This window comes from Pseudopipra pipra, chromosome 1 (genome assembly GCF_036250125.1).
Source record: "Pseudopipra pipra isolate bDixPip1 chromosome 1, bDixPip1.hap1, whole genome shotgun sequence".
Taxonomy (NCBI): Eukaryota; Metazoa; Chordata; class Aves; order Passeriformes; family Pipridae; genus Pseudopipra; species Pseudopipra pipra.
The window spans coordinates 28,520,145-28,544,342 of NC_087549.1; the positions used below are offsets into that span (position 1 = coordinate 28,520,145).

General features: G+C 39.7%; 1 long non-coding RNA gene across 1 annotated transcript in view; it reads right to left on the reverse strand.

Moving 5' to 3' along the window:
* LOC135416459 (uncharacterized) overlaps positions 1-24,198 on the reverse strand; it is an 82,941-nt gene that overhangs the window by 53,363 nt on the left and 5,380 nt on the right. The window contains exon 3 of the long non-coding RNA XR_010431590.1: positions 14,194-14,249. This is a non-coding gene — a long non-coding RNA (uncharacterized LOC135416459). The remainder of the gene's footprint in view (positions 1-14,193; positions 14,250-24,198) is intronic.

Genomic DNA, 24,198 nt, shown 5'->3' on the forward strand with positions numbered 1-24,198 from the left:
CCCTGCTGGGCCCTTTCAGGGGTCCCCCAGGAGATCTTCAGCCCAGGTCTGCCAGATACTGGGGATGAAATACTAGATACAAACCAGCAATGTGCACTTGCAGCCTAGAAAGCCAACCAGATCATGGGCTGCATAAAAAGAAACACAAATAGCAGGCCAAGGGGGGTGATTCTGCCCCTCTACTCTGTCCTCATGAGACCTCAGCTGGAGTACTGAATCCAGCTCTGGGGCCCCCAACACAAGAAAGACATTGATCTGTTAGACCAGGTCCAGGGAAAAGCCACAAAAATGATCAGAGGGATGGAACACCCTCTGACTAGAAAGACTGAGAGTTACTGTGGCTTTTCAATACTTAAAGGAAGCTGTGGTGTTTGGTTTGACCCTGCCCAGCTGACAGGTGCCCCACCAAGCCACTCTATCACTCCACTCCTCAATCAGTCATGGGGAGAAAATATGACAAAAAGCCCATAGGTCAAGATTAGGATAGAGAGATCAGTCAACAGTTGCCAATCAAATTAGAGTAGGATAAGAAACCCTAAAACATCTTCCCCTGACCTCTCCCTTCTTCCTGGGCTCAATTTCACTCCAGATTTCTCTGCCTCCTCCCCCAGGCAACAGAGGATGGAGAATGGGGTCAGTCAGTTCATCACAGGTTGTCTCTGCTGCTCCTTACTCCTCATGCACTTCCCCTGCTCCACTTTGGTGTACCACCTACAGGAGACAGTCCTCCACTAATTTTTCCAATGGGAGTCCTTCCCCTGAGCTGCAGCTCATAGAATCATAGAGTCATAAAATAGTTTGAGTTGGAAGAGACCTTTTAAAGGTCATCTAGTCCAACCCTTGGTATCTGCAGAGCTGCTTCTCTCACATATTCTCACTCCTCTCATCCAGCTGCTGTTGTGCAGAAGTATTGCCCCCTTTCTCAGAGATGCTACCACTGTCAGTGATGGGCTCAGCCTTGGCCAGGGGCTGGTCCATCTTAGAGATGCCTGGAACCACCCCAATCTAACATGGGAGAAGCTTCTAGCAGCTTTTCACAGAAGCCACCCATGCAGCCCACCCACTACCAGAACTTTGTCACACAAATGCACTCATGCATAGTACTCATGCAGACAAACCAGACTTTGGGAAAATTCTCTACACAGCCCTGAGACTGGACACTACAGGACTTAAGCCAAGCTTAACAAAAATAACAAAATATACATTAAAAAATTCCAGGATTCATCTTGGGTTATTATAAATTATTCATTTCATACACACCGAAGGAAGAAAAATAAAATGGTTTTTATGTATTACAATGGACAGACTTGAATGACAAGCACAACTGTATAGGGTTGCAGAGATGCTGCAGTAAATCAAGGCATCTTGATGTTGTAAAAACTAAGGTACATTTATAGTCTTGCTCAAAGTTTCTCTTTTTACAAGGTAAATTTCATGAATCTTGTAAGATTGTTTAATTTAAAATAATAGATATTTGAGATAGGAGAAAAAAAGAAGCCCTACAGTAAATCAGGTAGTCAACGCCAATGTCAGCACAAGATGGCTTTCTGCAATATATCCTTCAATGCTGGGATTCATACCCTTTCCCTGTAAAGATTATTGCTCAGAATAATAGATGTTATATTAGAAAAATATTTCCTGGAATTCTTTTGACTGTTTTCTTTCTGTTACTTCAGGTATGGTACTCTTAAAAAAAAAAAAAAAAAGAAAAAACCCAACAAACAACAACAACAACAAAAACTAAATTCAACCTGAATTGTCTAAAGATATGCTGAATGATCTTAAATAATTATGGAATTGCATGTAACTTTTTAAGCTGCCCTCACACAGAAAGAGGGGCATCTTTCTATTTTTGCTTCTCGTGTTGATATCATAAGATTTAATTCATTATGAAGGTGTTTGTGTACAAAATGCAGTGCTATTGTCTACTGTCTGTCATGGTGATTTTGATATCCTTTTTGTCAGCCTTAATAATCCCTTGCATATTTTCATGTCTATCTTGTTCAAGTATTCGAAGACTGTTACTTTATCCTGCTAAGTTGTCAGGCTAAGTTATCAACATTCTCCTTGAACAAATCCCTCTAAGTCAATCACTCTACCTCTCTATATTCTTTCCAGCTCCTACTCTTTGTTAGGCATCTGAGAGCACAGAGTAGGAATTCAAAGGTTTGCTTTTATACATGCTTGAAAACATGTTCCGTCTTTATATTCAATCTTTATTCAACCATGAATTTCAGACTTAACAACAAATCTGTCTTTAACTGTCAAATCACATTATAATTCAGGTGGGAAGAAAGACACACTAATTCTCTGGTAATCTATGACTTCATGTTTTAATTGCTGTTGACCTTACCAAACTATGCAAGTGATGTTTACTAACATGCTCTTTTCTTTAATCTGAGATGCTAAGGAAAAAACAGAATTCCAAGAAGCACAAAAACAGAGGTTTATGTTTCCTTTCCAAGGATACTATCTGCTTCAGCTACCCACTAAAAGCAAAAATTCATTTTTTTTCTGTTTCTTTTGGTAAAAGTGATGAGCTAATGTACTAGGTGATTTCTTTGGGTATATGTCAAGTTACACCAGCAAAGGATGTGTCCTTCTTGCTACTGACACAGTCCCTTGACAGACATCAAAGGAAGAGCTCTCACACTATTGCCAAAATGCATTCATAACTGAATGACCATTATGTGGGCCCTGCAAGAGAAAGAAAAGGTAATTTGGGTTAGAGAATGAATGTCAAGAGAGCAAGTGTATCCCCTCTGAGTTTGCACCATAAGGTGGTTCAAACATCTTGTCATTTAGTACTAGAAGAGTCAGACTCATGAGCTTTAGAATCTGCTCACTTCGGCAGAGTGATGGTAAAAGCAGATGGATCCATCACCATCAAGTGCTTAGAGCAGTACTTTGCCTTGCACATTTCCTTGTGAACAAAATTAACTCCTCACTAATTTCTGTGACTTAAGCAGCACTCAACCTTAGCAGAGGAAGAAGACTGGAAGTACCTGGTCAGAAAATCTGAGATGAAACATTTGCCCAAATATAGCCATCCAGTGTCATTTGAGCTGCCCTAGGGCAAAACACCTGGCCAGCTTTTGCCAGTTCAGGAGGCACTGCTCCCACTAAGTCCTGTAACATATGTATGAGCTTTGTTTGGTTGCCTCAGATACCACACATGATTTTAAATGTCACTAGATGACAATGTGTAGGCAATTGAATCATCAAATTGATGGAAAACAGAGCTGCAAATGAGCTTCAAGCCTGAAAATATTCATGTTGCATAGAGGAATATACATTGTATTCATTTAGGCAAAAGTGTTCCTATTGGAGACAATGGCAATGTTCCCATTGATTAAACCAGTGGAAAATATTGCCCTTAGCTGGGCTATGAATATTTAATCAAACAAATTGGACCACAGTGAACACCTTTGTGCCCTGACATCCACTCAGGAAAGATCTTCAGTTAAAGGTAGCTTCCATTTTCTGTGAACTAGCAAAAGGAGTTTCCTATCAAATCTATTTCTTTTTATTGTCTTTCTCTTCAGCTCATGTCATTTCCTACTCTTACCCTTTTCATCAGTTTTACTAGCCCTTAAGCTAAAAGCATATACTGTAGATGTTCTGTCTCATTTTCCTTAGTTGCCTGCCAGGAAAATGGCAAAAAAACTTTATAAACTTTCCAATTCTAACCTTTGCTGATGGTTCCAGTTAAGAAAAACCTAGTATTTGGGAGCAATGATCTTTTGGATTCCCTGTTATTTTCCTCACCTCTGTTGTGGTTTATCTGATGAAGCTGGTGTATTTGGTGAATTAAAAATTCAGAAACAGTAGTAATAGTAATATCAAAAATAATAACAGCCATAGTAGTAGTAGTAATGCTAATGAAGTTTTGTCTGTTTTTTGGAAAACTGAAAAGTAAATTTGGTCAATGTATTTGGAGGAAGCAAAAGATTTTGAACAAAGTGAAGGGAAGAAATTATGGTCTTCCTTTTTAAGGACTGCAGTGGAACAAATTAAAAACAATTTGAAAATACAGAGATTGTTTCAGTGGCTAACACTGATAAATGAGACTCAGAGTCAAACCCAATCAAAGATGACTACTGATGTTCAAATTGGGGTTGTGCTGACCTTTATTTTGATATGTTATGCTCTGCTGACTTTGTGGAGGAAGGGCATTTCAGACAGAATTTTCAGCTGGTTCACTGATTCATATTTGTTTACTGGGATGATATATTACTGGCTATATAAATAGTTTAGTGCCACAAGTATGATTATTAGCAGTAGGAAGAAGGGGGTGACCACACACGAATTGGCTAATCATTATTTTTCTTGAAGCTTAGCAAAATAAAATGATAGACAATTTATTTCACTTTTCACTTAGACCATCCTTATTTTGACCTGTGTCTCCTGTTATTCTGAAGACACAAAGCAGAGAGAATATTTGTTTTTTGTAGAACAAAAATATTGTTCATGCCTCAGACCAAAATGACAGCATATAGCATTAGGAGCAATGCCATTATGGAGATAGTCTGATGGAACTGGCAGCACTCAACATGTTTTGAACATGCATCAGCTGCCAGTGCCTGACAGTGGATATTCAGTGGGTTACTTTGTTGTCATTACTCAAATTTGCCTTAGCCGCTTTCCAATCTCTTGTTATTGGAAACTCATTCTATAATTTTTTTTAACCTTCCAAGCCTTTAAAACATAGCACAGAAACCTTGTCTAAAACTCTAGAAGTAAATCAAACCTAAATCTTTTTGGGTTACACTTTGGCTAATGGTACCACAGAGGAAAAAGTTAAGAGGGATCAGAAAAGGAAAAGAGATATAAATTTGACAGAAATCTTTAATCCTTTTTGTGGAGTACCATTCCTAAACAGATTTAAACCACAGAATTAAGATTCTTTTGGCTTTGAGTTCTTATTTTTTTTTTGGGGGGGGGCGCTATACTTAGGATATTCACAAGCTGTGATGTGAACCAAGCACTAAAGATCCTATTTCAAAGCTAGGAGATACATACACTGCAGCAGGATTATTTGTGATCAGCCTATAAAAGATCTATCTCCAAATGCAGTAACTCTAACCAAAGTATTTGTAGTCTGATCATGGATATTGCCTCAATGTAAAACTAATGTTCAAAGAGTAAATTACACTCTGTAAATTGCTTATCCACTTTCACTCTGTAACCAGTGTCACAGGGATTTTTAAAGAGTTGGTTCGTCTGACCTATTCTTCTATTAGCTGACAACAATTTTATGATGAGAAAATTCCCTTCTCAGGAGTGCCTTCACCTTTCTTATCTTTCCTGTCTTTTTTCTGTTGTTTTTTCTTTTAGCAAAAGGATGTTTTAAAAATAATAAGCAGATAAAGCTATTTTTCTTGTTTCCCTATTGTCCAAGAAGGCATTTTAATTTGATCAACTGTTTATGCCAGCAGCCTAGTTTCAGATATGAAAGCTTATACAAGCAAATTAAATTAGGGCACCTAACCCAACAGCCTGAGCTGCAAGCAGCATTTCATCCCAACCAATTCTCATCCTACATCACAAACAGAGCAATATAGCAGCAGCAAGTTTTCTAAAGAGGAAAAAGTTACCTGTAAAAATATTCTTATAATATTGAGCACATATATTTTCATATTGTCTGCATTTTCTTATCTCATCATACCATAAATGTACTTCATTCTTTCTCTTGTAGAAGATACATGGAATGAAAAGCAATATTTAAAAAAATAGAAAATGCTTTGTCTCCCTATCTAGAAAGAAATACTAAAGCTTCCTTGTAGATAAAATTTTGGTATAAAGAAGGAAGATAGAAAAAAAATTTAAAATCTGTCATTTTTCATTAACATATTATATAATATTTTAATATGCTATTTAGAGAACAGCAGATAAGGGACCATTGTAGTTTAAATCAAAGACTGTATAGGTCATCAGTCTTGAATTTCATTTTTCTTTATTTTTTCCCACAAATCTATTTATTTTTGGAATTAGCATTGGAAAATTAAACCCAGAGTAGCTTCTCCTATTCCTCGCTATCTTAGTCTGCAACACAGGACATTCCTTTCATGCACAATATTAAGATGGCCCTACTTAATCTGTAGGTCAGGTCTTTAATCGTGTTCTAAAAGGCTCTTTGCTATATTTGCATAATGCACGCTACTAAGCCATAGCTAATGTGGCAGGCTGAGCTAGAGACCCCAGGGTTTTTTTGGATCCCAAACTTTTCCCATTTTTGCCCTCTGTGCAGTTTTAAAAATACACTGATTTACAACTGCTTTTTAAAGAAAAATGAAACTTGCAAACCTGACAAAATAACTATATTTTGATGCTTTTACTTTTAAATAATGTATTCCTAATGCATTTTTGTAGATTTTGCTGTTGAAGGAATCAATTTTCTACAGAAATGGCAATACCTTTCAATAAGAAATGAAACCTCTACATCTTTTTGCTCAGCAGTTGCTTCATACTACTTTATTTTGCACAGTTTGCTGTGACAGTCTTGGCCATCACTGCTACAAGTATGTACAATTCATAATACAATAGAGATTAGCCTTAGAGCATTACCACCACACAGAAAAACAAAACAAAAAATCATCCTACTCATTTTGCCTTAAAACCCCTGTCTCACTGTTTGCCCCAGCAGAGCTGGAAGGCATGAGGCTTTCCTTTTCTCTTGAAATCTTCTCCATAGGGGACAGTGCAGACTGGTTTATGGCTTGCTGCTGGACAGATGGAAGGACAGCACCACAGGCAAGAAGGTTGCAGTCTCTAATCTAAATCCAGATCCTAATTACAGAGATGAAGCAGTGGGGGAGGATGGGGGGGGGAGAGGGGAAACAAACAAGCAGATTTGAAGAGGCAAAGGACATCCTCAGGCTGAGAGGAAGTGAAGCTATGCCCCCTCCTTTCCCTGTCTCTGTTATGCAAAAGGCAAGTAGTGGCATCACCACATGACACTGGTTGCTCTTAAACATGTGCTCATCATTGAGCGGGGCTTCCTTCCTGCAGCGGACGGCAAGTTACCTTGATGCTCAGTGTCAGAGTTTGAGATTCAACCCCCAGGATAAGTATGTCCTCTAAGTAGCTGCTGTAATTGTGTCACCCTTTGGAGGAGCTCAGACCACCCTGTGATGAGCACAGGGCACACAGGATCCTTGCCTAGGTTTCTGGATTGCAGTGTGACAGCCATGTAAACCAGTGACCATTTCTGCAGCTCTCAAAGTATTTTCTGAGCTACAGTGTTAATGTCCCCAGTCCCCATTTCCTCACTGCAAAATTGAAAGTTTAATTTCCAGTATATTTGGATTACTTCCAACAGCACTTAGGAAAAGAAAGAAATAGTTCTTCTGGGTGAGCTGCTGTGATAGCATTTATAAGGAAATAATTACTCTTTTATTTGTTTTTGGAGGGTCTAGCTGTAATATATGGTAAAACTCTATAAGAAACTCCACTGCTACTGCCCATGAAATTAAATGTTTATGATGTTACCTGGGAAAAGATGAAATACAGACAATAATACTTCCAAAAACAGGGATTATATTACATCCTTCATTTCAACCACTGGTCTTGAACATGCAGGGAGTCTTTGCAAGCGCATCTCAGGGGAACTTTGTCAGCCTGCATTTCAAGTGATGTAATTGTTCTCTTGAACACAGGCAATAAGAATTCAGGTCACCCTTCTGGCCCTGAGACAGCTAATGTAGAGTTTGGCTCACAGTCAGACCAAGCAAGGAACTATAAGAATTTGCTGCCTCCATCTGACCACTGATCCTATTGTCAGGTATCACAGTTCCCTTTGCAGAGCTGGCTGAATAAACCTCCTATTCAACCCTGACTTGCCACAATCATAACTTTCTGTATTTATAGAGCCCATCAAGCAGTTCAGTTTGTTTGCAAGCACCTCTAAGTTTAGCACAGGGGGGGAAGGACCTTGATTCACAGTTCCATGATGGAGTTATACGACGCAGTTGAAGGGATTACTTCCCACCGAGATGGGGACAGCAAAAACTGAAGTGCATTGCAAGTAAACTCAGTAGAGATTATAAATCCAACCTACTTCTCCATATTATGTGGTATTTAGCCTGAAATACTTTAAATTAGCAAAATGAGCAAAAGGATTAAATAGGTCATTGAAAGTTTGGCCCCTGGAATACTAGCAACTATTACATCCAAAAGAAGATTTCATTTTTAATTCAGTTTGGCACTGATTTACCCCAAGCATATAAACCAGATTAGGACTCTAGCAATGGTCCAAGTGCACTATGAAACCTATACATCTTGTTGCTTGAATGTTTACAGAAAATTAGTCACAAAAATCACAGAATCACAGAACTGTTTAGGTTGGAAAAGACCTCTAAGGTCATCAAATCCAACCGTTAACACAACACTGCCAAGTCTGCCACTACACTATGTCACTAAGGTCACATATAAACATCTTTTATATAGCTCCAGAGATGGTGACTCAACCACTTCCCTGGGCAGCCTGTTTCAATTTTTGATAGTCTAGTTATTTCAAAATTCCCAAGTACAGAGGTGTTTGTGACAGAGCTCATCTGGTATTGAAGCCAACACATGACAACTGTGGTGTTTAGAAAAGATACTTGCAATAGTATGCACAAATTGGCCTGCATATGGGCAACATTACTGTGGAACTTCGTGTGTCTAGATGCAAGAGGTTTGTGAACTTTGCCGTGAATGCAGTTTCTCTGTGTAGCTATGCTCTGTTAGCTGTGATAATTGCCTCTGATTAATCAAAGCTAACACACCAAGGTGCTTTATAGAAAAACAATTTCTATCAATTTGGTACCTCTGCAAATTGCACTCCAGGGTCCACATTCAGCTGAAGTGGTTTGAGAGCCATCTAATTGAAAGGATTCTGTTGAAACTCAGTGTACTTCAGTAGATTGATCTTTCAGGGTTTCTCTTCACCTTGGTTCTTATTACTTATCCTATTCAATCTCTCCTTTTCCAACTTTTTATTAAGCTATTTTCAAGCTATCAGCAGATTCCATAGGAGCTTTTGAGTGAAACCAGCCAGAAAATTATTTACTTTAGTGTCCTCCTTTCTTCATTTCAAGGAATACACTGGGAAAAAAAACTTCTCCCTTTGGTTACCATTCAGTACAAGAATGTCATATTGCAAAATGCATACATACTGCCTGGAAAAATGTGAAGACCATAACCTATTTATTTAAATTGCTATGATCATGGAGTATAAATAATTATTGATAATTTCTGTCATTCTAACTAAATCCTATCTGAAAAACAATAGGTATATTCCAAAATTGGTCCCCTTTTCTGACTACGATTGTGAATATTATTAATTTCATACTTCCAATTAGTGATCAATTAGTACATCATCTGAGACCTGCAGTATCTAATTTTCAGCTGTGAGGCAAAATGAACACTTGGAAGCTAAAAACACATAGAGGGAAAATGCATCATAGTAGAAAACAGGTGAGTGTGCCTAGTGTTAACCACGAGAAGCTGATACTTTTCCTTATACCATGTCTATTCATCATATATAAAAGAGACTCCTGCCATGTAGGGCCCTACTGCTCCAGAAAAACTTAGATCATAGAATATTGGTAGTCCTATAAATTAACACTGCCAAAATAATTCTTTTTTACCATGGATGGTTATCCATGTTAGGGAAAATGTGCTGAGCAACAGAAGTGATGTGTGGTCACATAAAACCTCAAAATAGCTGAAGACAACACTATAGCTGCAGTACAAATACACCATCAGAAGACCTTTTGAGGGTGGAAACAGATTGTGGCTAAGGACTGAGGTAATTATTGCGCTCATGTAATTTAAAAAAACTTGTGAGTTTAAAAGCAGGTGACAGGTATAAAAAGTTTTACTCAAATATGCTTAGGATAGCGGTTTCTTGGATAAAACATGGATTAGATATGGCAGAAAGCTTCAATCTCTTTTGAGAGAGCTATTTTATTAGTCAAAATAATGTAAAAAATACTAAAGAAGTTGTGAATTTGAAATCTATGCTTGCTCTTTGTGCATATGCTTGACTATCTGTAAAGATTTGGGGGGTTGTTTTTCATGTTTTTGTAGAGCTTCATGATTCAAGCAGCAATCTTCACTTTCAGGTTGATAAAACAGAAAACTCTTTTCCCAAAGTGTTCACATTTCACTTTTTAAACACCTTGCCATCTTCCAAATACTTTGTCATCGAGACTACACAAGTATTTGTGTTTCTATGTGCAAGGAAGTAGAATCTTGTAGAGTAGTAATGCACAAGAAAAGGTAAGAAATGTAGCTGAAAAGAAAGTACAGCATTTTTCCCAGTAAATTTTACTTAAAAATATTGAATGTTTGCTAAGAAAATACAAAACTTAGGGAAATATCTTACCATAAAAATAATCAGGAAAAAAAATTAAACTTGCACAAATTATTGCATATTTTGCTGCCTTGGAAGAAGGGGCAGATCAGAAGAATTGAGAAGCTGAATGGACCCAGAATGTCATCTGACAAGCAGTCAGTTGTACAGATCTTCGGAATGAGAAGTTGAGGTTTCTTTCTCTTGATTTTGTACCCAATATCAAACTGCAAGGAAACATCACTTCAAGACTTGCCCAGCTGTGACAACAGGGAAATTTACTTAAAGCAATAGATCCTGCAGGTAAACGTGAGCATCTCTGTGGCTTGACTTCACAAGATGGAGTACATCCATGGATTCAGCTCAGCATCTCCACTTGTGTGCAGAGATTTTCCTCTGAGTTTCTAAAGTAGATACCCTCTGGATCATACCTGCAGGTGAGTGAAGGGGGTACCTACCTTTCTGTGTTAGTTGAGTGAGGACCTTAAGTTCTTAAATACATGATACCAAAGGAGTTGGTGCCTCATCTATGTCTTCCTGACTGGAAAGAGTGAGATTAGCTCAGTTGGTTAGAGCTAATAATGGTGCTAATAATGCCAGGATTATGGGTTTGATCCCCATAGAGGCCATTCACTTAAGAGCTGGATTTGATGATCCTTGTGGGTCCCAGAATACTTTGTGAGTAAATAAGATGTGGCATCCCATCCCATGGGATGTTGCAGGTCATGATGCAACATCCTTGTCACCTTTCCTTTTTGATGTCGTAGAAATCAGAGTGAGCTAGATATCTGGAAAGGGATAAATATCTGGATACATATGAGGGGAATACCTGAAGCTCAGCTTTAGTTTCATTGAGATCTCATAGAATCAATTATAGTTCCTGGATACAGTTCCTGATACCCTAAAATGTGGAGTTCATGTCCTGACTTCCTATTCCTCCCCCGGGTAATGCACAAACCAAGTCAACAGATCAGATAGATATATGAAGAAAATATATTAAATAATCATTTATGTAAGTTTAAATCTTATACTAGAAAGACCAGATCTAAGGCTTTGATACTGCCATATATATTGTATAAACAAATGATATCATAAAGTTTTAATTGAATTTTTCAGCTCTCTGGAAATTTTTAAAAGCCATAAGGGCCTTTATTTTGGTAATCTGTCAATGTTTCCAGCAAAACATTTCATTTCTGTTGCCAAAGCAAGCAATAACACAACTTAAATATGAAGACCCAACTAAACAATTTCATTACAATTTTTTGGTTTTTTTAAAGGAAAGTAGTTTAGCGGTATTAAAGATTTAAAAGGAGATAACAATGTTAAATTCTTGCAGATCTGCATACAATTATCCTGCTGCACTGAGATAACCGGAATTTAATCATGTGGAAAGAGCTAAGGAACTGTTTTATGAAATACTAATACCTAAGAAGTTTGGGAATAGGAAAGTAGAAACAATTTCTCTAATCTCCATTCTGCTGGTTTTCTGGGGGAGTGTGTGCTTTACGGTTGCTTTCATTTTGTGTCAGTAACCTGTCCTTGTAGAGTCCATTTTGATGATTATTATTCAGTGCTTGCAAAAGGATGCGCTTTCTTGTTTTTGTAGTTTTTTGTGTAAATTCTTGTAGTGCATGCCCTCTACACTATTATTGACGCTGAGCTGATTTACCTGCTCAGATTAACATTGCACATAGCGCTTGAGATGCCAAACATTTAATTACATCCCTACTCAGATGCTTCTCTTTATGGAGCAGCAGAAGCTATAAAGCATCTATTTTTCCAGTGTGGATTCTGACAGCAATAAACCGTTGCTTATGATACGCTGTGATAGCTATTTCAAAATGTCAGAAATCATTCCAGAGCTGGGAAGGCACTTTTGAGTCAAGCCTGCTATGTGTTCTGTTCCAGGAAACAGTCATAATCCAACCCCCATCTCAAGAAACAGGTCTGAGGCAGTAACTCTCATGTTCAGTTCCTTTGTTTTTATTCCATTTGTTGCTAAGTAGGTAGTATTGGTTTTTGTCAAGTAGATTTTTTTTTTGTTCAATTAGCTTTTGTTCAAATGGTGAGATTAAGTATTTTTATTATGCAATAAATATATTAGGTATTTTTTATGTAATTCAAGTAGTTTATGTAGGAGACTAAAGGAGGGAGATAACTCTTCTTGTTCTCACATTCCTCTGTTTATAGGTTATGAGGCATTCAAAGCCTGGGTCACTGTGAAATCTGAAGAGCCCTTGTGAAGCTCATGTTGTCTTTTGATTTCCTAGCTCATTTGGTTCTTGCCAACTCTGTCTCACCTTTTTTGTGTATGTGTGTGTGTGTGTGAGTGTGTATGTGTGTGATTTAAGGGCAGTTCTCACCTTCATTCACCTCACATACAAATTTGTTTCATGGCAGGTATTACCCTCCTACTCTGAGTTTTATTTCAGTGAAATTACCCAAGTCAGTGAGAAAGTAGCTAATCAATATATAAACTATTTTTCATATGAAAGAACTCAGCTTTGACAATATTTTTAAAGTGATGGGTTTTGAGAATTGTTTTAATTAACTTATCCAATCTGTAATTTTGAATATCACAGAATCACAGAACATTCTGAGTTGGAAAGGACCCACTAAGATCATCAAAGTCCACCTCCTGGCCCTGCACATGACAGCCCAGAAATCACCATGTGCCTGAGAGTATTGTCCTAATGCTTCTTGAATTCTGTTAGGCTTGTTGTTGTGACCATTTCCCTGGGGAAACTGTTCCAGTGCCCAACCACCCCCTGGGTGAACAACATTTTTCTAATATCCAACCTAAACCTCCCCTGACACAACTTCATGCCATTCCCTTGGGGGGCCTCACAATGAAAACCCTTTAAAAAAAACCCAAACCCCAATATATTTGATCTAAAACAAACAAAAAAGCAAACAAACAAAACAAAAAAAAAACTGAGGTCCCTTCTGCTTTATAAAGAATTTAGATTTCTTTTCTGATTCATAAAGACCACACATGAAGTCATCGATATGGTGGGGGAAATTAAATACCTTTTACATGAATTTATTTTTGGTGATATTGTTGACAATATATTTTCTGATGCCGACACAAAACAGCAAGAATTAATAAGAATGAGGTGCCCATGGGTAAAAGGTTTCTTCCATTTCAGTTTTGTCAGGAAGAAAACATAAGTGACTGCTCCTGAACTAAATGAGAAATTCCATGTTCCTATCAGACAGATGTAAGAGAGGTATAGGAATGACAAGGTCACGTTATCTCCCCAAATTCAAAATGGTTGCAACAATTTCTTTGTTTTTTTACTTCAACTTAGCAAGCTTTCCTCCTAGACTCCATATATTACTTCTAAGCATTCACAGATTCAATTTTTATTTCCATATTGTAAAATCCACATTGTCTAGCACAAGGCTTGTCTATAGCCTCTTTGTGGATTGCTACCGATATATCTGTATCATATTTCTCCAGACTTAATATGCCTGAAAGTCTGCATAATAATATGCCCTTTACTACTCTTTTAAATGCCTGCATCTTAGAAATAAACAGCCTCCAAATAGACTCTGCGTGGCTTTCTGTACTTTGTGATATGCAGCACCCAGCCTAGGCCCAGGGCATGCGTCACTAATAAATTCAGTGACAAACTGTACATTTCCTCGGGTATCATCAGCTACAAAATCATTCTGAAGCATATCACTTTAATAGGAAAATGTATAATTCAACCAGCACGCATATGTGGGAGCTAACCTTTGCCATGGGAAAGTATTAAACAGAACCATTTTCACAAAGTTTTCACATCCTTCTGATTGCAAAGACTTTCACCTGCTTCATGTGGTGTACAAAAAGATTATTTTTTCTTTACCTTCCAGGCAGAGCAGCAGGGTATGCAGAAAGTCTTTGTCAACTCACTCCTGGCATCTGAAATGAAAATGTTAGGTTTTTTACAATCCATTTACCAAAGAAGGAGTAATGCCAGAGAAAAAAAAAAAAAGAAACATTGTTGCACACCTCACATCAGGAAAAAATATGCTATTGCTAGAGCAGAAACGTAGAAAATAAAGAACAATCAGATTTATGAGATCACAGCAAAGCAGTAAAAATCAGGCAATGTTTCTGGGAGAAATTGTAAAAAAGGGAGGAAGAACAAAAGACAAACTGAAAGGCTAATGGCTGTAAGCAAATGTTTTTACAGGTCTAAACACATAAAGGAATTAATATTCTCCAATTTTTCTTATATGTGTCTGCAGTTGTAAACTCACAGGAGATAGCAAGGGAAAGTATAACAAATGTTCTGGATATACAGGGTGATACAACAGTGAAAGATTTCCAGTTTAATCAGATTTTGCTAACCTAAGACACTTAGATCATAGATTATTTGAAAAATCCTTCTCACAAGTCCTTCCTTAATTGCTTTCTCTTGAAGGATTGTCCTTAATATTCTGCCTCCTTGCCATGGTTTTGCTGCAATGCCATTTTCCCACCACCTGTAGAGCCTAAGGAAGGCAGGCTGTTGCTTTACAGCACTAGATTTAAGATTCCCCATCTCATTACCAACTTCTTCAGGATCTTCCTCTCTCTTCCCATTTCCAGGAATCAGACTCCCATGGAAAGAATATTTCTATGCAACAGCTGTCATTGGAAAGGGAATACTGTCTTCCCACCATCACTAATAGCCACGTACCCACGTCTTTGATATTTTCTAACTCCACTGAAATCTATATCCAAACTCCAACCCCCAAAAACTTTCAATTTAGTTCTCCTTCCATTTGTTCCTTTATGAACCATGCCACTCTGCCCTTCAATATAATATGTACACTTCAGAATAAAATGTAAGTGAAGTCATCCCTGTTCTCAGGCGAGGCCAGGTAAGATTCTTTGCAGTTCATCAGCTGCTACGCGTGTGCTGATCTGCCTGAGCTACAATGGGCAAAGCTTGTCTCATCTTACCCATCTTTACTCTCTGATACTCGAAAAACTGGTGGTGTTTAGCAAGGACACCTTGCAGGTAAGTTATAGTACTGGGATGGCAAGAAGTCCTCTAGGATGTGTCCTATATGCACTAAGTATGACCTCAGTAAAGCTGAACTGCTGCACTTCCTAATACATATCAGTGTGCTTTTAGTTTCAGTCATCTTTCAGTTCCAGCTTTGGCAGAGCAAGTATGAAAAAGATTAATTTTTTTCAGGAATTTGGCATGTTTTCATTGTATCTCATCTGGAGAACAACTCCATGACTTCAGGAATTTCAAATGAAGAAGTTAGTGAACTATCATCCATTCCTTTTCTTGTTGAATATTTGTCTTTAGGTATGACCTAAATTCCAGTGATATACTTAGAAATTGTTAGATATGCTTCCATGGATTTCCATTTCTGTTGAAAGTATCTGCCTAAAAGCTAGAGAAACTAATGTAATCATTGCTTAGGCTTATTCTGTAGTCAACCAAAATGTCTAACATGTATGGATAGCGGTTCACTAATATTGCCACCAAACTCAAGTTTGGCTCAATATTTCAAGCCTCCTGTCTCTCTCTCTTAGTCCAGGGACAACGATTCATTTTGCTTAATTTTGACTTAGTCAAGATTGCAGCACATAACTCATGTCCACCTGTGTCACACTTTTTAGCTAAACATACTACAAAGGAAACTTTTGGGGAAATTTCTTAGCCTTGTACAGAACAATGTACGACCCATAGCCATCATTCAAATAATAATGGGAATTTGGAGTTAGATTCCTACCAGTATTTACTCTCTGAGGAAGTAATTCATGGAACAACATACAAAAGAATTGAGCAATAGAATACGTGAGGCATTTCCTGTCTCTCAGTGTAAATTCAAAGGATCCTTCTGATGACACAGAATTTACATTTGTTCAATCTCAAGTCAATCCCAAACACTTTTGTCAGGAGATGTGTGTGTCACCAGGGTCTTCTCTGACCACAGTGGAGCATTTTGCACACAGAAAGTGTGGTTAACAGAAATTGCTCCAAAGTGTAAGTACAGTTTAAGGTTACTGTACCTTAAAAGATAATATGCAATTGTCATAAACAGCCTATCTGCTATCCTTTCAAATTCAAGGAGTCTTCTCAGAAGAGTGATTTCCAGAGACATAGACACTCTCGACGGTTGGAGAGGATACTTGAATTACTTTTGCACTTACTGTTTTATATTAGCAGGAGCAGTTTAGGAAATGATGGACTCAGTTTCTAGACCACTAGAGATGTCCATTTAATAGGTAATCACATTTCAAAAAGGTGAGTTCTCAGACAAATGGAGTAGATAGAAAACATTGCAGGCAAAGTCACAGTACCAGGAGGTGTTTCAGAGTTGCACTATCAGAAACACCTTGCTCTTACCTTGTCCAAAAAGATGGAATAATATGAAATAAAACTGGACTCAGAGAGGAATTATAGTAATGAGCACAAAAACATATAAGCAACTTCTCAGAAGAAGAATTGAAAAGACTGGAATTTTTTATTCTTTGAAAATAGGAGTATAAGAAGTAATGAATAGAAATACCTAAAATAGTAAAAGCGTGTTGGAAGGTCTCTGTCTCTAATTCTTTTCCCCATCACTAAAATAGAGTAAATATACTCTAGACCATTTGTCTGGAGTTTCAGAACAAGAAATAGAGCACGATTGAAAACTTGGAAGCCTTTACAGATAATGTCTTTTTTCTAAAAAAGATTAGGGATTCAGCAGAACACTTACATTCACGATGAAGTTTTGATAACCTTTGAAATAGCCCATTGATACTGAACTTCAGTATATGTCTGAGTGACATAATAATCAGAAGCTGGGATGATATATCCATTTTTATTCACAGCATTTACTTGCATAACTGTTAATGCAGCCATTTGCCCTGATCACCTTGTTGCAGATTATTCTCAGCTGTAGCATGTGATCCTTGTATAACAAGGAATAAGTGATGCTCCTCGTGCGGTGGTGAGACAAAGAGGTTTTATTCGAACTCGCGCGCCCTTTTATCTTTACAGATCATGTGACTTTCTTAACCAACCAGTTTACTAACTCTGGGGCATGCTCCTTGGGCTCTGTACCTGGCACATCCTCTGTGCCACCTTTGGCCCACCCCTACACATCCCCTCTTTTAATTATATTAAGAAGTCACAAAAACAGTATGAACAAAATGCAAACAACAATGCAAACAACAATTTTAACAATCAAAACATTATAAAACTACTAAGCTTCGCAGTGATCCGGCACATTGCTTTGCTCAGCTTCTTAATTCTAATGTAAACTTTTTTAAAACCTTCTTATATTCCTATAGGGTAGTGCAACTTGGATAATTACTTTATTAACTTGGGGCTTATCTTAACTGTCTATAAACTTATAACTTTTTTAATCTGAGGGTTTTTATAACTGGGGATTTCAAACTTTATTTAAGAACAGGGTAATCTTAGCAAACTACAATTTCTCAAAAGCGACCTGTGGCTGAGGTAGTGTTATTTGTGAGGTGTTTGGTTTTTATTATTTGACCAATCACACAACTATTTTCATTCACACACTCATATCATACATCGGTGGCCACCGCACTGAACACACACATGAACACACACACACACACATTCCAGAGATTGCTTTTCACCACATTGGTCATTTCCTAATGTAAACTTGAAAACATAACATAACTCTTTTCCAAACTTCTGCGTTGCTCTGGTTCCTGTTGCTGTGGTCACATATTTGAATAGGGTTTTACACACCTGGAAGAAACTTGCTTGAGTTCTTTTCTATAACTTTTAGGCATAGCTTTCTCTCCATGTCACAAACCTAGGTATCTCATCCATCGTCCTGAAATCAAATCTTACTATGATTAGCAACTTTGGAGAAACAAACGCCTGAGGTGCGTGCTGCTTTTCAGACCTGCTTCTTTCAGCACTGTCACAACTCAAAAATTGATAACATACATAGCTTTTTCCAGATGTTCTTACAGGTTACACCAGTTCTCCCCCCTTTTGTTTAAACTTAGCACGTTTTTCAATATGTGTTTTTACTGTTTTATGGATCAGTGTGAAATGCTTGACATGAGAATTTTCCTATTTCATAGGAAGATAACAGCTTATTATAAATGTTAATCCATTTTAGAGTACCAAAGGTTTGCTAAGCAACTAACTCATGTGTTTTACACTTTTGTGTTTTGTCTAGTGAATGTAGTGGCAGTTATGTTTTGTGAATGTATATCTATTTGCATGTACAATTTCAATATGTCTAATTCAAAATGTATATCTCTGATTGCCAAGCCTCATTTGCATTTAACTTTCTAGGGTGGTTTCCTGACAGTGTGGCATACTTTGATGATGTAGCTTTATTGATTGTTATTTGAATGGTCTCTTAGAGAACCTGTATTTTGATGGAGAATGAATGAAGCAATTGCTTGCCTTAAACTCTGGGTATAGTGTTAAACATTGCTGCTTTAGCAGCTTTTCAGTTTCTGTCAGTCATTGGCTGTGGCAGGTCAGGATGTGATTTTGCGTGCATTTGTATACAAATCATATTTTTTGTAACTCACAGGAACCAATCAGAACGCATTTCAAAAAACAGGTAAGGGTTAACAATATTTCAAGGAAATTAACTTTCAAAACAGATTATCAACCTCATAGCATAATAAGCACAATTATAACATCAAAGGATTGTTTTAAAATTTTCCAAGGTAATGACAATCAGTCCAGAACTATACAGAAGCTTAGTTCATGGCTTGTAGTTTTCTCACTGTTCCGTGGCAGGATTTATTTTAAGTCTATTGCAGCATATTGTGTTTTCTTAGATGCATATGTGAAGGCCCTGAGGCCTTTCATTGGTTCAGTTTTGCATCTGGTGTGGCCTTTAAAGGTAAACTGTTGATTTCTGCCACAATCTGTGCTTAAGGAGATGGATTAAAATATTACCACCAAAACTTGCCAGGGCATCTTGAAATCCAGCGTCCTCAGCTGTCATCCTATCCAAATTGTCCTTTCAAGGCTGGAATGTTGGTAAAGGCAGGATTTCTTCCGTCCAGATCCTCAGTTGTGCTCTGCCCTAAATGACAAGCTTACAAACTCAATAGCAACTTACACAGATTTAGGTGGTGGGGTATGACTGAGAGAGCTGTTTTAGAACTAACAGCGGCTTCTCTCAGTTTGATCCCACTGAAACAAAGCTGCAATGCTTCATACCTGCTGGAAACAAAAACTAGGTAGATTTGCTTTTCAGGATCTCCCCTGTTTTGTTTGTTCTTTGTTACCTTGGTATGATTCTCTAATTTTTGGTTTGCCTCTGTAATCAACAATTTGTCAGACTTTAAGTTGGAGTTCTCCCCTAGCAACACAAAGAGAGGTTGTAGGTTCCCTCTGTTTATGGCTAAAACCGGTTTTAAGCAACTGGTAGTCCTTTGAGGTTTCTGCAACTCCTGTAAATACAAATGTTTTTTACCTCGAGCTGCGTCACTTGTGTAGAACTTTTTTGCTGTGTTGTCTTTTCCATGGCAAGTCCAGAATTGTGGTCGTTGGATCCTTCCTGAAACAAACTGAAGATCTGCACCTTGGGCAGTTTTGGTTAAAACAGCAGGAACAAATAGCAGTTCATTTCTTGTGGCACTGGTTATTAATGTGTCTTTTGCATAATGATGTATTATGGCTGTTTGATACTTCATCGAGGTATTTTGCATCTCCTGAGGAGGTACAGCCCAGCAGTGAGTTTGAATAGTTTGTGCACTGCTTAAAACCATAATGGGAAAGAGGGGTTTCTGGGCATCCTCAGGGTGACAGAGAATGGTAAAGGAATTGTTTTTTGAATCAGTTACCACTTGTGACAAATTTGCTAGAAACCCTTTAAATAGAGGCAGTCCAATCTGCAAGGCTTCTGCATGTGTTTTGACTGCGTGTTCTGCTGTTAGCATCTGTAATGTTTTCCACCTGTCACCCTTCTTTGGGGTACAGGGTACATGGTTATTTTGGGGGCTGGTTATTGGTGTGTGGCTTGCCTTAAGTAGTTTTCTCTTTTGCACATGAACAGTAGTGCTAAAAAAGAGTACAGCTAGCAATGCTATTACAAGCAATACAATACTTGTAGCATATCTTTTGTTTTGCGTATGGCACCCTTGGTACAACTGAGTCATTTCTCTGCTGCTAGGGTGTTTATGGAATGTTGTAATTAGGGGTTTCCAGGGACAACTCTCCTGATAGTGATTTATTTCTCCACAACTCAAACAACTAGTTGTGTGTCTGACTTCCTTGTGTGTTCTCACCTGGGCATCTAAAGCTGCAGCTAGAGAGGCAGGTAGCTGCTTCTCAGAGCTAGCTTTTTGATAGGGTTGCACTAGCTCAGTAAAGTCACAGTTCTCCCTTGCAGGAGAGCTCTGCAAAGCTTTTGCATTTTCTCTTTCAAAAGCCAATTGCTTGTACAGCATCTCTCTGGCTTCATTGTATTCAATTTGCTTATTTAAAGTCGACTGTAGCTGGTCCAAACATCTTAAATTCAACTCAGTATAACTTTGTAACCCTTCACTGTTGGATAGATAATCATTTTGATCTGCAGTGATAATGTTTTTCATAGCCTTTAGGGCTTGTCTGGCTATCTCTTTATGGTATTTTGATTGTGAATCTAAATTATAATTTGCTTTCCCGCTTGACTGGTGTGCCGTGGTGTCTGCCTGTAGGTATTTCCTATGAATAGAACAATTTTTCTGGAAATCAGCTAACCAGACTGTATATTGGGTGTTACTGAGAACTAGTTTTATCAGTTCTTTCCAGTCAGATGTAGTGAGTGGGTAGGTGTAACTCAATGCCTCCAAATATTTAAATATATTGGTTAAGGACAGACCAGAACCACTTACCAATTGCCTCAGGATTTCTGCGGCCTCATAGAAGGCTCGACTCTGAGGGGGCTGGCTTAGGCTCATATCGCCTGGGCAAGCCTGAATAATATTCAGGTTTTCCTTTCGTATTGCCTCGTCCAGACATTGTTCCCACATGTTAGCTGAATTCTCCTCCTGTGCCCTATTGATCCCTCCCGTTGGAACTATGTTTAGCTCTTCCTCTCCCTCCTTCTCCCCCTCCATCTCCCTCTCCCCCTCCCCCTCCCTCCATTCCTCCCATCCCTCCCCCCTTTCGGTTTCGGCAAAACCGGTTCCTTGTGGGGGGATGGTGGTCGGTGCAGGTGGCGAGTGGGGGGCGGGGCTGGGCTCTCGGCCGGAAAAGAAAGGTTGGAGTACAGTTTGAGTGGGGGAGGAAAATGGCTGCGGCCATGGCTGTGCACGCGGTCGCTGATCATTTGCAGCGAAAGGGGATGAATACTTTAAATTACTCTCCCCATCACTGTAACAGGACTGCCTTGTGTGGACCCGGGGGTCAGAAGTTCGCATGGCAGTGTCTGTCTCTTCCCAGCGACTTGTTTTACGTGGCTCACGTGTCTCCCGGTATGATTCCTGAGTTTGTGTTATCATGTTGTGCTGTGCTTGCTTTCAGCAGTGTGTGCGGGGGGGGTGTGGTGTGGGTTGTTTGTCTTTCTCTGTGTGCCTCGTGCAGGCAGAGTTTATCAGAGTAAAACTGCTTTATGTTGCAAAGTTTAGCAAAACTCTAGAGTCTGAGTTTTGTTTCAATGTATCAGAGGTTTCTATGGAAACAGGTGTCTTATGTTACCTTATTTCGAGGGGCTGGGAGCACACGTTTTGAGTCCCTTTGTAGCAGATTGGGTTAACTGCAGTCTTTTTTCTGCGGCTTTTGGGAGGTCTGGGTTGTGTCGGCTGCGGCGAGGGGGGTGCTGCTCCGGCGGCGTGGGCGGTTCTGCGCACGGCTGGAGGCGGCTGCAGCTCGGGGCAGGTCCCGGCGCGGGGGCAGGCTCGGCAGATGCTGGTTCGGCGATGGCAGGCCGTGGGGTTCCGGCGCTGGTGGCTGGTGTCCCGGCGCAGACTGCAAGCTCGGGACAGCGGCGGCGGCGGCGGCGGCGGGGCCAGGATCCGCGCGGGCGGCTCCGGCGGCGTGCTCGGGGCCGCGCGGTCCTAGCGCCCGGGCCGGGGCCGCGCGGGGCGGCGTCCGCAGACGCGGGGCGTCCCCGGCGCGCGCGGCTCGGCGGGCGCCGCGAGGCGCGGGGCCGCGGCGGTCCTAGCGCCGGGCCGGCGGCGAAAAGCGGCGGAAAGTTCTTTTGGGGTTTCCGCGGTTTCTGAAAGGTTTTTCCTCAACTTGAAGGGTCTACACTATCGTCACTAACAGGCAGGGGCCGGCAGGAGTTTGGCCAAGTCTCCTCCGGTGCGCAAGACGCGCAGGGGGCGGCCAGCACACGTGCTTGGCTCGGCCGCTTCTTGGGTACTTTCAAACTACGGGTTTAGCAGTTGCTAGGCAACAGGCACTAGGTGCCGGCCGGCGGTGCAGCGGGCACGGAGCTCTGCGCTTTCCGCTGGGCAGAAAGGCAATGCGGGGGTCGCGCGGTGGGGCTGGGATGGTACGGGCGGCAGCGAAAGCTTCTCGCACGTGATCCAGCAGCAGTCGGTAGCGGAATACCGCTTTTACCAAACGACCGACACTTAGGGAATCAACAGGCTTTTCCCTGACGATCTTAAGGTGCTCCGCAGCTCGGGGCTCCGAGCTGCAGCCACGTCTCGCCCAGGGATCAGTCTTAGACGTGCGGTTTCGCTCCAGACAGACTCACCGGCTTTGATGTTGCGTTGACCCACTCCGCTCTCTCCGGCTGCCTGCTCTGACCTCTCGGCTTCTTCCTTAACTCTTTCTTCTCTTCTTCCGTGCACTACCTAATCTTTTTTGAGCTCGCTAACTAACTATCCGTCTCTTAGATGCCACTAAGACCACGGGGTTTACTGACGTCAAGGTTTTTTGCGGTAAAGACTCCCATCTCCGAAAAATCGAGACGATCCCGGAGTCACCGGCTAATCTCCTGATTCAGGATGAAATATCTCGCTTAATATAAGCTAAAATTGTCCCGTTCGAGCGCCATATGTAGCATGTGATCCTTGTATAACAAGGAATAAGTGATGCTCCTCGTGCGGTGGTGAGACAAAGAGGTTTTATTCGAACTCGCGCGCCCTTTTATCTTTACAGATCATGTGACTTTCTTAACCAACCAGTTTACTAACTCTGGGGCATGCTCCTTGGGCTCTGTACCTGGCACATCCTCTGTGCCACCTTTGGCCCACCCCTACACTCAGCCAGTGAGGTGATTGTCCTTCAGAATTACACTCATACATTAGTTCCAAAGGATTTCATGATTATTGATGTGGTTATCATGGGAATGAGGAAAAAGCTGTTGTCAGTGGAGTCTGGCACACATGCAGTGGTTGTACTGGCATTATTTCTGTTATGAATGCAATTTTCTACTGAAATATTTATGCTACACTTTTCTCAGTGTGATACAGCTTTAATACATCTGTGAATGTACGTGTATTGGAGAACAGTACAATCCTCTTCCCTGTGGGGAAATAGATACACTAAGATAAGACCTTTATCCCTTTGTATCTACACCTCCAAAAGAATGTAATTAAGGAGTGCAATCTTTTTGCGATGAATTGTGCATCAATATCTGAACTTATTAACTATTGCAGAACTGAGAAAGTGCTACTATTATACAAAACATGTTCATAGGTACAAATATATTTCAACTAGAAAATATCATTTGATATGACATTCATTTTCATTGTCCAGTATAGCAAAAAAAAAAATGTATCTATGAATCTTTAAGTCAATTTGTTTCTCTAAGCTATCGAAGTTGTTCATTTACTCATAGGTATTTCCAGGTCTTCCCTTGCTGCTGTCAACAATAGGCAAATATGCTGCTCAGCATCTTAGTTTGCACCATTTGTTTTGTTCAAGGTGTGCTGGCATTGCTGCTGCCCCACGTCTCATTTTCATACAGGCACTTATTTCGTA